We start from the raw sequence: 11,981 nt of genomic DNA, 5'->3' as shown, positions 1-11,981 counted from the left end.
GCCCCACTGTGAGCTCTGCAATCAGAGCGAGGACCCCAAAACCACATCCTACACCCAGCTGTGCTATCAAGGCCAAGAGCTGCAGGGTCAAAGAGCTGACAGCTGAGTGTAGTGGGTGCTCTGAGGTCTATGCTGAGCTCAGGGAAGGGTCCTGGATAGGAGCAGTCCTGCTGCAGATCGAGTCCCACCCACGGAGGGCAGGAGCTCTGCCTTGGATGCAAGGAGAGCACATTATTGATGCTGAACTAGGGATGAAAGGGATAGTGAATTGATACAGAGCCCTCAAACCTTCCAATCCAACTTGCTCCCTGGAAGCATGACAGCCTGGGCAGACTTCTCAGACGAATGTGAAAGAAGGGAGTGAAGAGCTTTTCATGCTCCTGTGTAGGAGAGTCATGCTTTCGAATAAGCTTGTAAATGTGTAAGTCCCCTTGAGCAAGAGAAGTCTAAGCGAGTTACTTATACTTCTGCACTGCTGCTGCCACGAGTGCAGCTCTGATTTGAAGCATGAACAAGTTGGCAGCTCCTCCTTTACGTTGGAAGCTTGCAGCCCTGTACCTACTCAGCTCCAAAAGTCTCTCTCTCATCAACCGTTCCCCTGCTCAGGGATCAACCATCTGATGGTCAGCCTGAGAAGTGCAGAACGGACAGTGAAGTATTTCCCCACTACAAGAAGAAATGAACTTGTTATTAAGACAGTTGCCAATGGAGTGATGAACGCAGCAGCATCATGCACTGAAATTGAAGATGCACTTTAATGGCTTTGCTATTGATCCAGAGATGGTGATTTTGCCTTTGACATAGGAGCACACGATGGGAAAAGGAAAAAGGCAGCCTGTTCTTGAGGGGTAGGCTGTGCTTATCGCCTACACTGGAATCTCTATAGCACAACAGACCTGACTCTGTCATGCCGAGCACCACACGGAACCAAAACAATCTGCTCAAGATGTCAGACCACATAAGGGTCCCCAAAATTAAATCTCACAAGCAGAAATCCAAGCACTGTACCCAGATGCCTCAGTATCCCAGAAGAATGGAAGACTCAAAGAGCAGAGGTATCTTCCCCCAAGAAGTGAAAGAAAACATGAAGTCACAAAGCTGGAACACAGCCCTATGCTCAGCATTGTCCCCAAACTTCATGGCACTCCAGCTCTAGGGGAAAAGATTTAATAATCCCATACCTTCCCCCAAATACAGCCGCAATCTTTAATTTCAAGATGATTTTTCAGTTTCTCCAGCTTCCCTGAAGAGAACAGGTGCACCAAATGGACTACCAGCATATCAGGAGATCTTGATGCATTTAAATAAGAAAGCAATTAAACACTTTCATAAGGGAGGAAGGGGGAGGGAAACTGTTAAGGTGATTTCAGGATGACCTTAAAATCTCCCACAGCTGTAGCAGAGAACATTAATATTTAGCAGGGCTGTCTGGCTTGAGCTCAACACCACTATCCATCCTCACCTCGTACTGAGTGGGGCCACTGGTATCCACATAAACTACAGAAGGACAACCCCTGTAACAGAGCTTCATGCACATCCTTCCCCAAGCCAAGTCATAGAATAGCTCAGTTTGGAGGGGTCCTTAGAGGCCACCCAGTTCCAACCCCCTGCCAGGGGCAGGGCTGCCACCCCCACCTTATTCCACCTGACTATTTATAAGGGCTATTTTGCAAATGAGAAAACAAGCCAATGCCCATTGAATTCATCACATGGGCAACCAGCATCAGTTGCCCGTATCAGTGCCACTGGAGGTCCTGGTGCTCAGCCCACCATCAACATCCTAGAGCTTGGCTGATAGCCACCCACCTCACGTCACCACAATAACACACAGCTTGCACTTCCACGGTACTTTTAACAAGAGGACTTCAAAGCCCTCGTAGATACAGAAAGGCCCTGTGATGCCCTTAACAAGTACGTTTTTAGTCTCAGTTTTATGGATGAGGAAATTGAGAGGCTAGTAGGGTAGAATAATTTGCCGATAGGACAGAAGAAAGGAAGGAAAGCAGCTATGAAGGAAATGCAAGAGGTGTGACTCCCCCTCTGCAACATAAGCCTCCCCCCAGGGCCAGGAGAAACACAGAGCAGCTGTCCCTATGCAGGCTTTGTACCAGCACAGAGCCCTGACCTGCAAAGGGGAGAAAGAGAGAGCAGGGCTTATACAGAGCAGCAAGGCAGGGCATAGGATGCCCACGAGCACCTCCACCCCCAGAGCACAGAGAGCACAGGGCTGAGGCTGCAGTGGGGCACAACCACTCTGGCCCCATCCCAACAGTCTCATTGACGCGCCTTGTCATCTTTCCTCAAGACTAATTTTTTTAAATTGCAAAATCTTACAGAGCTATTAACCTCAAAAGAGTTTAACATATGGCAGCACAAGTCTTCCTCTTACCCTAATTATAAGGCTTGCAGTAATGGGGCTGTCTTTTAAGTTACAGCTGCTATGCTTTTGGCTTTTCGCTAACATTACATCCTATTAAGGAGCTACACTTAATGCATGCAAATTGCCAGAACACAGAGTGCTTCGGACCAGAGAGGGGATGCATTTAAGCAACAGCAGCAATATCCCAGGGTCAGGCTCACCCTGCTGAGAACTCCGTATGATCCATCAATCAGACTCCAGTCATTAATTAACTAATTCATTAAATATCTTTATATATGAAGGCTCATCAAGGCAGAACATTGCACTGACAGCGACGTCCTGTCAGCACTTAGCATTACAAGTGCCCCCTCCCTGCCATCCCCCGCACTCACTACAGTTCCCAGGCAGCCCCCACCCCATTCTATCACCACCCACCCACTATATGGTCCCCATGCTCAGCTGCAGCCTCAGGGGTGGCTGCATCCCCTGCACCACCCCCACGAGCAGAGCACTGTCTCATCAGCAGGAACTGCAAAGTTGGCAAATAATGCCAAGTATTTTTTAAATGATAACGAGGTGGAGTGTGGGGAGGGGGGCAGAGAAACCCCACAGCAGCCTCAAAGCAGGTTTCATAGACCAGCAGCAAAATGTACAACCACGATGCTCCTTTCTGCCAGACACAGCCACTAACCCTTGTGGGCGTTGCTCACAGTGACAGCAGCTCCCAGCTGGGCCAGCTACTGCCCAGAAATGCTGTTGTAGGGGATTTTTGGGAAAGCCCACATTAGCAGAGCACTGAACTGCATTAACTCAATCACATAAATAAATCTCAGCTCAGAGATGCAAATGGGACTGCACCCACCAGTGGCCAAACTCATCTCCAACCCCAGGTACATACCATGGTACCAGGCTGGCTGTCACTCCTCACCCAGCACCCCAAAGCATCCCCACAGTCTGCCCCTAAATTAACTGTATTTCTGCAGAACACAAGAGTATGGCAGACCTGGCAGCAGCCCAAGGACTAATTTACTTCCCTAAGCCTTGAGTTCAACTAGGCATATTAAAATGGCCCAGGAAACGCTGCCAGCCCTGCTCTGTCTAGACAGGGTGAAACAACAGGGAGGGGTTTGCCCTCCAGTTTCCTGCAGCATCCAGGCGTCGTCCCTCTGGTCCCATCAAATCTGGTGGCTACAGTCTCCCCTTTCCTGTGCTTAATACCTCCCACCCCATTCTAACAGGGGCCATGCTGTGGTAGCGTGCAATAATGGTCACCTCTGAATCAATTCTTGCTCCCTGAAGAAAATCCTCCCGGCTTCAGTGCCACAAGCTGTAATACTGAAAATGGCTGTAAATGTGAGAAATTGGCACATTGTAGACCAACAAGACAATCTTTGAATTGCTCCATGCAGCTGTGCTATCTGGATGCTATGCTGCTCGCATCCTAAACTGGGAGGTAGAACATGTTTTGGGGTGGAAAAAGAGAAAACCCGACAAAAAACAGTTCTGTTGTTATTCCTTCCTTTCTGTTCAAAACCTGCATGCTGCACTGTGGATATCCACAGCAGTAGGATGTATGAACCCCATGTTAGCAAGGCTAAGATATGTGGTTTAGTTAGTGTGGTGGGTTGATGGTTGGCCTTAATGATCTTTTCCAACCTTAATGATTCTGCACATCTACGAACCCCAAACCTTCTTTGCAGAAGAATGGAAGCAAATGCAGCGCCAAGAGGGAAGAAGTGCCCCCACAGAGTGAACTGCCACCCCCCAGCTCCAGGTCTACCCAGCATTTGTCACACCTGCAAGGTAGAGGGCTGTAATGCTATAACACAAAGGAAAGCACAGCAATGATAGTGGAGTAGCAAAGCCCTAAGCTACAACAAGTGAGGAGATGCCCAAATGCAGCAGACACTGACAGGGAAACAAAGGAAAAAATATCTGCTCACCCTTAGAGAGCCTCAGGTAGGTAAGAACCTCCAGCAAGTTGTGCCTACTCCCACTGCCAGCTCTTAAATGAGGTCTGAGTAGACCTCATTGCATACACCTGAGCTCCCCTGGGTTGGCCCTGCCTCCCCATCAGGTGCTCAATCACTGTTTCAAGCCATGAATTAGCCACAGGAGCAAAAGGTAGATTTAGGTGGTATTGTGCTTTGAGAAGCCCCAAACTGTGCAGGAACCCCACTTTCACGTCACCATCAGCTTTCTCAAGGACAATAATAAGAGTCCTGGGACTCAATGGAGAGGGGCAGCTGAGCCCTTTAGCAGAGGCAAGGGTTACCCCAGGTACAGCCCACTGCAGATAGAGGCAGGCTGCTTAAACCCATTTAACACCCCAGTTAGTCAGAGATGCTCTGCTCTTAGGCCAGGTGCTGTGAAGGCTTTCAGTTCCTGTGCTCCAAAGCAGAAGACAGGATTCTGCAATAAATAACTTGGGGAAGATGAGCAAGTGACAGAAACAATCAGTATCTGGCCCGCGGGAGGTGGGAGCAGCCCCTCATCTAACCAGACATAATGAACTACTTCACACACCATTCCTCCCAGTGAGCAAAGAGCGGGGAGGTTTTGTGGCTGATATCTGAAAGTCAGACCCCTTTCACAAGGAACACACTTACTGTAATGCAGTTCTTCCAGGAAGCCAATGAGACTGGCTCATTAAATTTTAGTATTATCTCCGTAGCCTTCTGCATTGTTTGATTAAGGTTTAATAGCTTGCTCGGTGGCGTTTGCTGCCTATTGTGGAACCATGCCCCCAACTGTTTCATAGAACCATTGGGTCATAGCATGGCTCAGGTTGGAGTGAACCTTAAAGCCCACCCAGCCATGGGCAGCGCTGCCCCCCACCAGCTCAGGCTGCCTAGGGCTCCTTCCCACCTGGCCTTGAGTGCCTGCAGGGAAGTGTTCTGCTCCTCATCTTGCCCAAATGCCAGCATCATTTTGTATGTTGAGGCACTGGCACAGGTTGCCCAGAGAGGCGGTGGTGCCCCGTCCCTGCACACAGCCAAGGTCAGGCTGGACGGGGCTCTGAGCACTGCTGGAGCTGTGGGTGTCCCTGTGCACTGCACGGAGTGGCACCGGGCAGCCTTTGAGGTCCCTTCCAACTCAAACCATCCAATGATAACTTTGGGAAATCTTAGCCTACAAACTGCAAGAGGTCAGATAGTTTTGCCTGCAAAGTTGCTTCCATTGCTGATGCCCACTGAAGACCCATTCCTGCCTGTACTTTGGACTGTGGGACTGCAGAGTCCTTCATTTCCAGGTACATGCATGTGCCTTTGCACTACAGACAAACTGCAGGCACTGCTGTGCATGCCAAACATGTAAATGCTCTGTGTGAAATTAAATGTTAAGTCTGAACGAGCAGAATTTTACTGAGATGTTTGTATGCATATTGAAATGCAGGATGGCCCAAAGCTGTTTGTCTTAAGAGTTTAATGAAAATGCTTGGTTTATTGTGGTGTGTTGAATGTGTGAATTATAGGTGTGCACAGTGCCTAACAAATGGAGCCTGGGGGACTCCTGCACACACAGCCTGGGAGCAGCGTCAGGTTGGGATCCAAGCAAACACAGCCCAAACTGCTGAGTCAGTGCATGTGATCTTCAGGATAACAAGTTTCTTGTTGTGGAATCATAGAATGAATCATAGAATGACCTGGACTGAGAAGGACCACAGTGCTCATCCAGTCCCAACCCCCTGCTGTGTGCATGGTCACCAACCAGCTGCCCAGGCTGCCCAGAGCCACATCCAGCCTGGCCTTGAATGCCTGCAGGGATGGGGCATCCACAGCCTCCTTGGGCAACCTGTTCCAGTGCAGCACCACCCTATGAGTGAAAAACCTCCTAAGATCCAACCTAAACCTCCCCTGTCTCAGTTTAAAACCATTCCCCCTTTGTCCTATCATTATCCACCCTTGTAAACAGCCATTCCTCTTCCTATTTATATGCATCCTTCAAGTACCGGAAGGTCACAGTGAGGTCTCCCCAGAACCTTCTAGTTGGAAACTCGGTTTAAAGTGTTTAGGGGCTTAAATAAATGGGAGTTTGTAATTGAAAGGTTGAGTGGCAGCACCAACATCAGCAGAGGAGGGCTGGCACAGCTCTGCTGACCCTCCCCACCCAGACACTTGCACCCCCCCTTCCCCTGCTTTTTTAACAGAAACATGCAGCCATTTCCATTACTACAGCTCTTGCTGCATAAAGCAGGGGGATTTTCTTCAGGGAGTGAAGAATTGATTCTGAGGTTTCCATTAACTCACGTTAGCACAGCACAGCCACTTTCAAGGGCTGATGTTGGCAGCGAACATACTGCAAAAGAAACAGGGTGTTGTCAGTGCCCATATTCAGTGGAGTTAAGCCAGACCAGCTCCATTCAGGTGCAGGGAATCAGTGGGATCCAAATGGCATCACACAGGGTTTGTTGGGGAGGGGGGGTGGTTGTCATTGAAGCACCAGCTTTGGAGACCAAAGTGGATCTAAAAGTGCCATCATGATGCCTGGTACCACGCAGTGCTTGTGGTATGGTAACACTGTGCTTTGTGTTCCCATTGCTCAGGGGGCAGGAGCTCACATGGAGCTGTATGACTGATACTGCGATTATGTGGTTGCACCTTGGCACCGCAGTAATTGTGCTAGACAGAGCTGTTTAAATACCACCAGACAGAGGATTAGTCACATGAAAATGGGGCCTTAAATGTCATTATTTGTGTCATTATTAATAGCCCCTAATTGTGTTCTCTAATCATCGGGAAATTATGTTAGTATTAATATTCACATCAAAACTGCCTAGGGAACGAGAAGAACTACTTAAAAAAAAGAATCCCACCATATGTCAATCCCCATTAACGTGAAACACTTGCCTACGAGATAGAGAGCAGTGTGGGGGATGTCTCTGCACTACCAGCTCTGCACCACAGCATCACATGGACCTGCAAACACATGTGAGATGGCACTAAAACTCTGTAGCTGCTTCTCAAGATGTTTTATTTGGTCGGACAAGTGGCAAACTCTTATTTTCCTGGACCAGTGTATATATGGATATATATATAAATAAAAATAAATCAATTTCTCCGTCATTTTCTGCAGCTCCCTTTTCCAACTAACTCTACTTACAAGTACCCAAATGCTTTACTTAATAAAACAGAGAGGTTTCTAAGTGCCAAACTATTACGGCTCGAGTTAAATATAACTCAGAGCATTAAAAATAACTTCAGAGCGCAGACACAAGGAGCCGACAGGAGGTGGGTTTGGAGAGCAGCACTGACGCTCATATTCTCTATGGGATTTGGGACCCAGCTTTGCTCTGTACCGTGCGGTACCCGGGGTGCGGGGAAGGAAGTTGAGCAGGTATCTGACACTTTGATGTGAACGATTTTGCCATAAAATATTAATGACGTATATATAATCTAATTGCTTCCTTAGGGCAATAACCTCTGACAAAATGGCCCTGATTAGAAGATAATTGAGTGTGTTGAATTGCGTCCTAAGAGAGCTTAATGTTGACAAGGTCCATTATCTTGTGATAATGACCCCCTTTTGTCAGGTGTTAGTGCCATTTAGGAGACGCTTCGGTCGGAATAAATCCTTCCCTTTACCTCTTTTGTCTAATTACGCGGATTATTTTACAAATCAAAGCAAACGTTTGCCTCCTGGGCAGGCCCTGGGCTGGAGGGGAGCGATAGATCGTGTGGGCAGAGCTCCTGAGAGCTCCGCGTTTACTGTCATTGCTGGAGATGGGCATCCCAAAGGTCGGGATATAAAGCAAACGAGAGACCCTGGCTGTGTTCTCCCCCTCGGCAGCTTCTTCCAGGAGGGTTCGGCTGAGCAGGCATTTCTCTTCCAACTTGAGATAACACAGAGGTATGGAGGGATGCGGGGAATGGATAGGAAACCCAAGAGCTGACCCTGGGTACTGTGCATGAGCACAAAGCAGAGGAGCTGCTGTTTTCCCCTAAAGACAAATGCCTCTTGTGCTCTCTCTCAGACATGCACGTATATGGACCTTCAAGAAAGCGTTAATGTAAAACACCATTGATTTCAATTTATATTAATACACTGTGCAGTGAACTGAGATGGCTGATTCACAGTCCTCATCAGATTTCACTGTGCTGGGTAAATCAGATCCCTTGGTTCACTGTAGTTTAATTATAAGCAAATTGTAAATGAATTAAGATAAATCGAATTAGAACCACTCTAATACTGAATAAAAACACCCACAAAGGAGTTTGCTAGGGTTTAGCTAATCCGCTTCGAGAGCTAATGGGGATTCATTGGCTTGGGTGTTCCTGCATGGAGAAGTGCTGATGCAAGGGCTGGGCCCTCTCAGTACCTAAAGGGGCTGTGAAAAGGAAGGGGACACAGTCTTTAGCTGGTTCTGTGCGAGAGGAGAAGGGGAAATGGCTTCAGACTACAAGAGGGGAGACTGAGACTGGAGATAAGGAAGAAGGTTTGGCACTGAGGGCGGTGAGGCACTGGCACAGGTTGCCCAGAGAGGCGGTGGTGCCCCGTCCCTGCACACAGCCAAGGTCAGGCTGGACGGGGCTCTGAGCACTGCTGGAGCTGTGGGTGTCCCTGTGCACTGCACGGAGTGGCACCGGGCGGCCTTGCAGGGTCCCTTCCAACTCAAACCATTCTGTGATTCCATGGCCATGGCCGCAGTGGAGTACAGAATTCAGCACTGACCAAATAAACTACCTCCAGCAGCCAGATAAACTGGGCAGATAAACCACTGTTGGCCAAATAAACCACTGTCAGATGGATAAACCATCAGTCAGATATCCCTGCTTGTCCCCATCCTCACTGGGGAAGGGCTGTTCCGTTATAACAGCAGCAGGCACCGGGGAGATGGAGAACAGACCCTGAGTATCACAAATTAGGTTGAAAGTCAGGAGAAGAGGAGCTGGAACCGACTGATGAGGCACAAATTGGAAGCTTGGGTGGGTCTTTCTTCTTTTTTTTTTTTTCCCTTTTTTCCCCCCTTTTTTTTCCTCCCAGGGAAGTGTCATTTGTACAAATTGCCAGTTCGTGCCAGCTTGGGAGAGACCTCACAAGGGAAACCTGGAGCCTTCCCTGCTTTTCATCTGAGCGGATGCCCCTTTTATTTCTGAGCAAGGAGTAAGTGGAGAAGAAAGGAGCCCCTGTCAGCCTCACGGAGACAAATTGCTTCCTGCAGCAGAGGTGGCTCAGCGCTAACAACCACCCACTGCCAGAGGTGAGACGAGGTGCCCCCACCACCAGCCCCTCCTCCTGCATGCCCACCCCCCACCCCCACTAACCGCGGGTTTTTCAATGCAGCCTGGCTCAGTAACCAACCATCCCTTTCATTTTTATCTGGCCAGAATGATTTACTGGGCCAGCGTGTGAAAGTGCATGGGACTCTGCTGCTCGGGTGGCAGAAAATACCTTCCTGCCTAAATGAAATGACCCTCCCAACGTGCAGGGTTAAAGATAGATGTGGTTCTCTTGTTCCCTGCCTCTTCTACATCAGATGGGCTCTTATCTCCCCACGTGCTCTCCTCTTCGGGAGGAGGTGGGCAGAACAGCCGCCAGAGGACTGAGAGCCCTAAAGTTATTAAAACAGTACAGGCAACAAAGCAGTGTGGATTCCCTGCAGCTCTGACATTTCCAGAGGGTGAAAGGTAAAAATGCAGGGAGGCTATGTAGAAAACATTGGGCAGTGCTTTTTGGTTTCTGCTTGAGCTCTGAAAGCAGCTAATTAAATGGGAGGGAGAGAGGTACAAAGTGAGCTCCAAGCCAGCCAATAAAAGCAGTGCCCAATGGGGAATGGCTGTCGGGGCTGTGTGTGGATAAAGGCTTCTCCCCACTGGGGAATGGTTTGGGGAATGGTTGGGAGTGTGTCTTGCCACAGCCAAATGGCTCCATTCACAGCTCCTTGTCATTCACCCTAATTCAGACCCCAAGGCTGGGAGCCAAATGGCACCAGGAAATGGCACACTCCTGGATGACCATCCCATATTACCCATTCACCCATAGAGCTCTACAGTTCCTGCCCCATCTCACCAAGGCTCTGGGCTCCCTGCCCTCATCCTGCAGCATCCCATGGGGCATAGAGATGCAGCAGCTGAAGTTAACACAGTGCTGTGTCCCCAGCCACCAAGGGACACGGTGTCATTGGGCATTGCAGTGCTGTGGATCTGCTCTCCCAGCAGACAGAACTGATCCCCTCATCTGATTGATCTCGGGTCGGCCGTGTGTCTGCCCACGCCCCATCGCTAATGGCCTCATTAGTTAGGGAAAAGGGTTGCTGAAGTCAATTTATAATATGTAATAGTGAAAAACAGCCGAATCAATATCTCTGCAGAGTTAGGGGGAGACCAGGGGAGGAACAGGGCCCAGGGGTGAGTTCTGATAACTGATGAGCTTAAAAACTCTGCTCACAGCATCTGTACCCATGTTAAATACATAATCGGGAGCGTTCCATCCTGATTAGCCAGCAAGACAGTCAGCACTTACTGCTGCCTCTCCTCTCCCAGGGCCATGAGCGAGTGGAGCTCCTTGTCCTTCCATGGGACCAGGCTGGCATGCCACTGTCACCGCATGCCCCTGCCACTGCGTGCCACCACTCCTCTATGCCACACAGCTCCATCGGTGTGGATGAGACGGCAGCTCAGCGGCTCTACCTGCACCCATGCTGGGGAGAGAAAAAACCTGATTTAAGTGGCTCACAAATGTGCGGGTTAAAGGCGCGCTGCTGCAAAGACAACATGTTGAGAGCTGGAGCCAGATGGATGTGGATGAGCAGCGCAGTGAAAATTATCAACCACAGGAACAGCGGGGGATTCCCTGCTCCGGGGAGACGTGAAATCAGGGACAGATTTGCTCTCTTGCAGCATGCCCTGGGTCGCACAGGAGTTAATCCAGAGCAGTTGCGATTACGGATTGTGCGCTGAGGGATCCTAAACGCTCCCTCTGATCCATGATCCAAAACCGCAGCCCCCAGCCACATGGCCCTCTGTGAAGCCTCTTGCCAAAGACCTCCATTTAGTGGTAATTCCCTTTATAGCTTTTTTTTTGCCGTGTGGCTGCACACCCCATTGTTTATCCGAGCACACAAGTCCCTGGCTCTTCTCCGTTCCATTCTCTCTCAGCTGGCTGCCATCGAGCTGATTTCCCCCTCCTCCTGTGCTCTGCCACAGAGCCTAAATCGACACATCTGTTTTTAAAGAGAAGCGCAGTCCCATCATCCTCACTTCCAGCGCTGCAAGTCCAACTCCTGCAGCCTCCATGGAGCTGCCCTTGCCATGTTTGGGTAGGACCTACAGAAAAGGAGGGTGGGAAAACAATAGTGAAATATCTCACGTTTGGGTTTTGGTTGTTTTTTTCTTTTTTTTTTTTGAGCATCAGGTTTCCCTCACTGCAGCAGCAATAAGATGTTTCCAGCTTCTTTCTGTCTTCTGATTGTGCTGAGAGCATCCTGCAGAGCAGAGCGTTCGCTCACAGCCACAACCAGCACTGAAGGGCTCAGAGCCAGCAGTAAACCCGGCGCTGCTCGAGTGCAGAGCAGACTTGGCTAAGGAGGGAATGGACTGATATGCCCCCAAATGTCAGCCCTGGCTTCTCACCACCAAGCCATCCTTCATCTTGCACGTATTTTGCACTTAGGGCAAACCAA

The 11,981-nt window shown here is 49.4% G+C and overlaps 1 long non-coding RNA gene across 3 annotated transcripts in view; it reads right to left on the bottom strand.

Moving 5' to 3' along the window:
* Positions 1-8,676: 8,676 nt before the first annotated feature.
* Positions 8,677-11,981, bottom strand: part of LOC107324312 (uncharacterized) — a 52,011-nt gene continuing 48,706 nt past the window's right edge. For 2 of the 3 annotated variants that reach the window (XR_014938224.1, XR_014938225.1), the window contains one exon: positions 9,555-11,625. This is a non-coding gene — a long non-coding RNA (uncharacterized LOC107324312). Of the gene's footprint in view, positions 11,626-11,981 lie in introns of all 3 variants that reach the window. The other variant, XR_004309587.2, reaches the window with a different exon arrangement.

The sequence above is a fragment of the Coturnix japonica genome, chromosome 34, assembly GCF_054131305.1.
Source record: "Coturnix japonica strain WE chromosome 34, WE-NBRP24, whole genome shotgun sequence".
Classification (NCBI taxonomy): Eukaryota; Metazoa; Chordata; class Aves; order Galliformes; family Phasianidae; genus Coturnix; species Coturnix japonica.
This window is presented reverse-complemented; position numbering and strand designations above follow the sequence as displayed.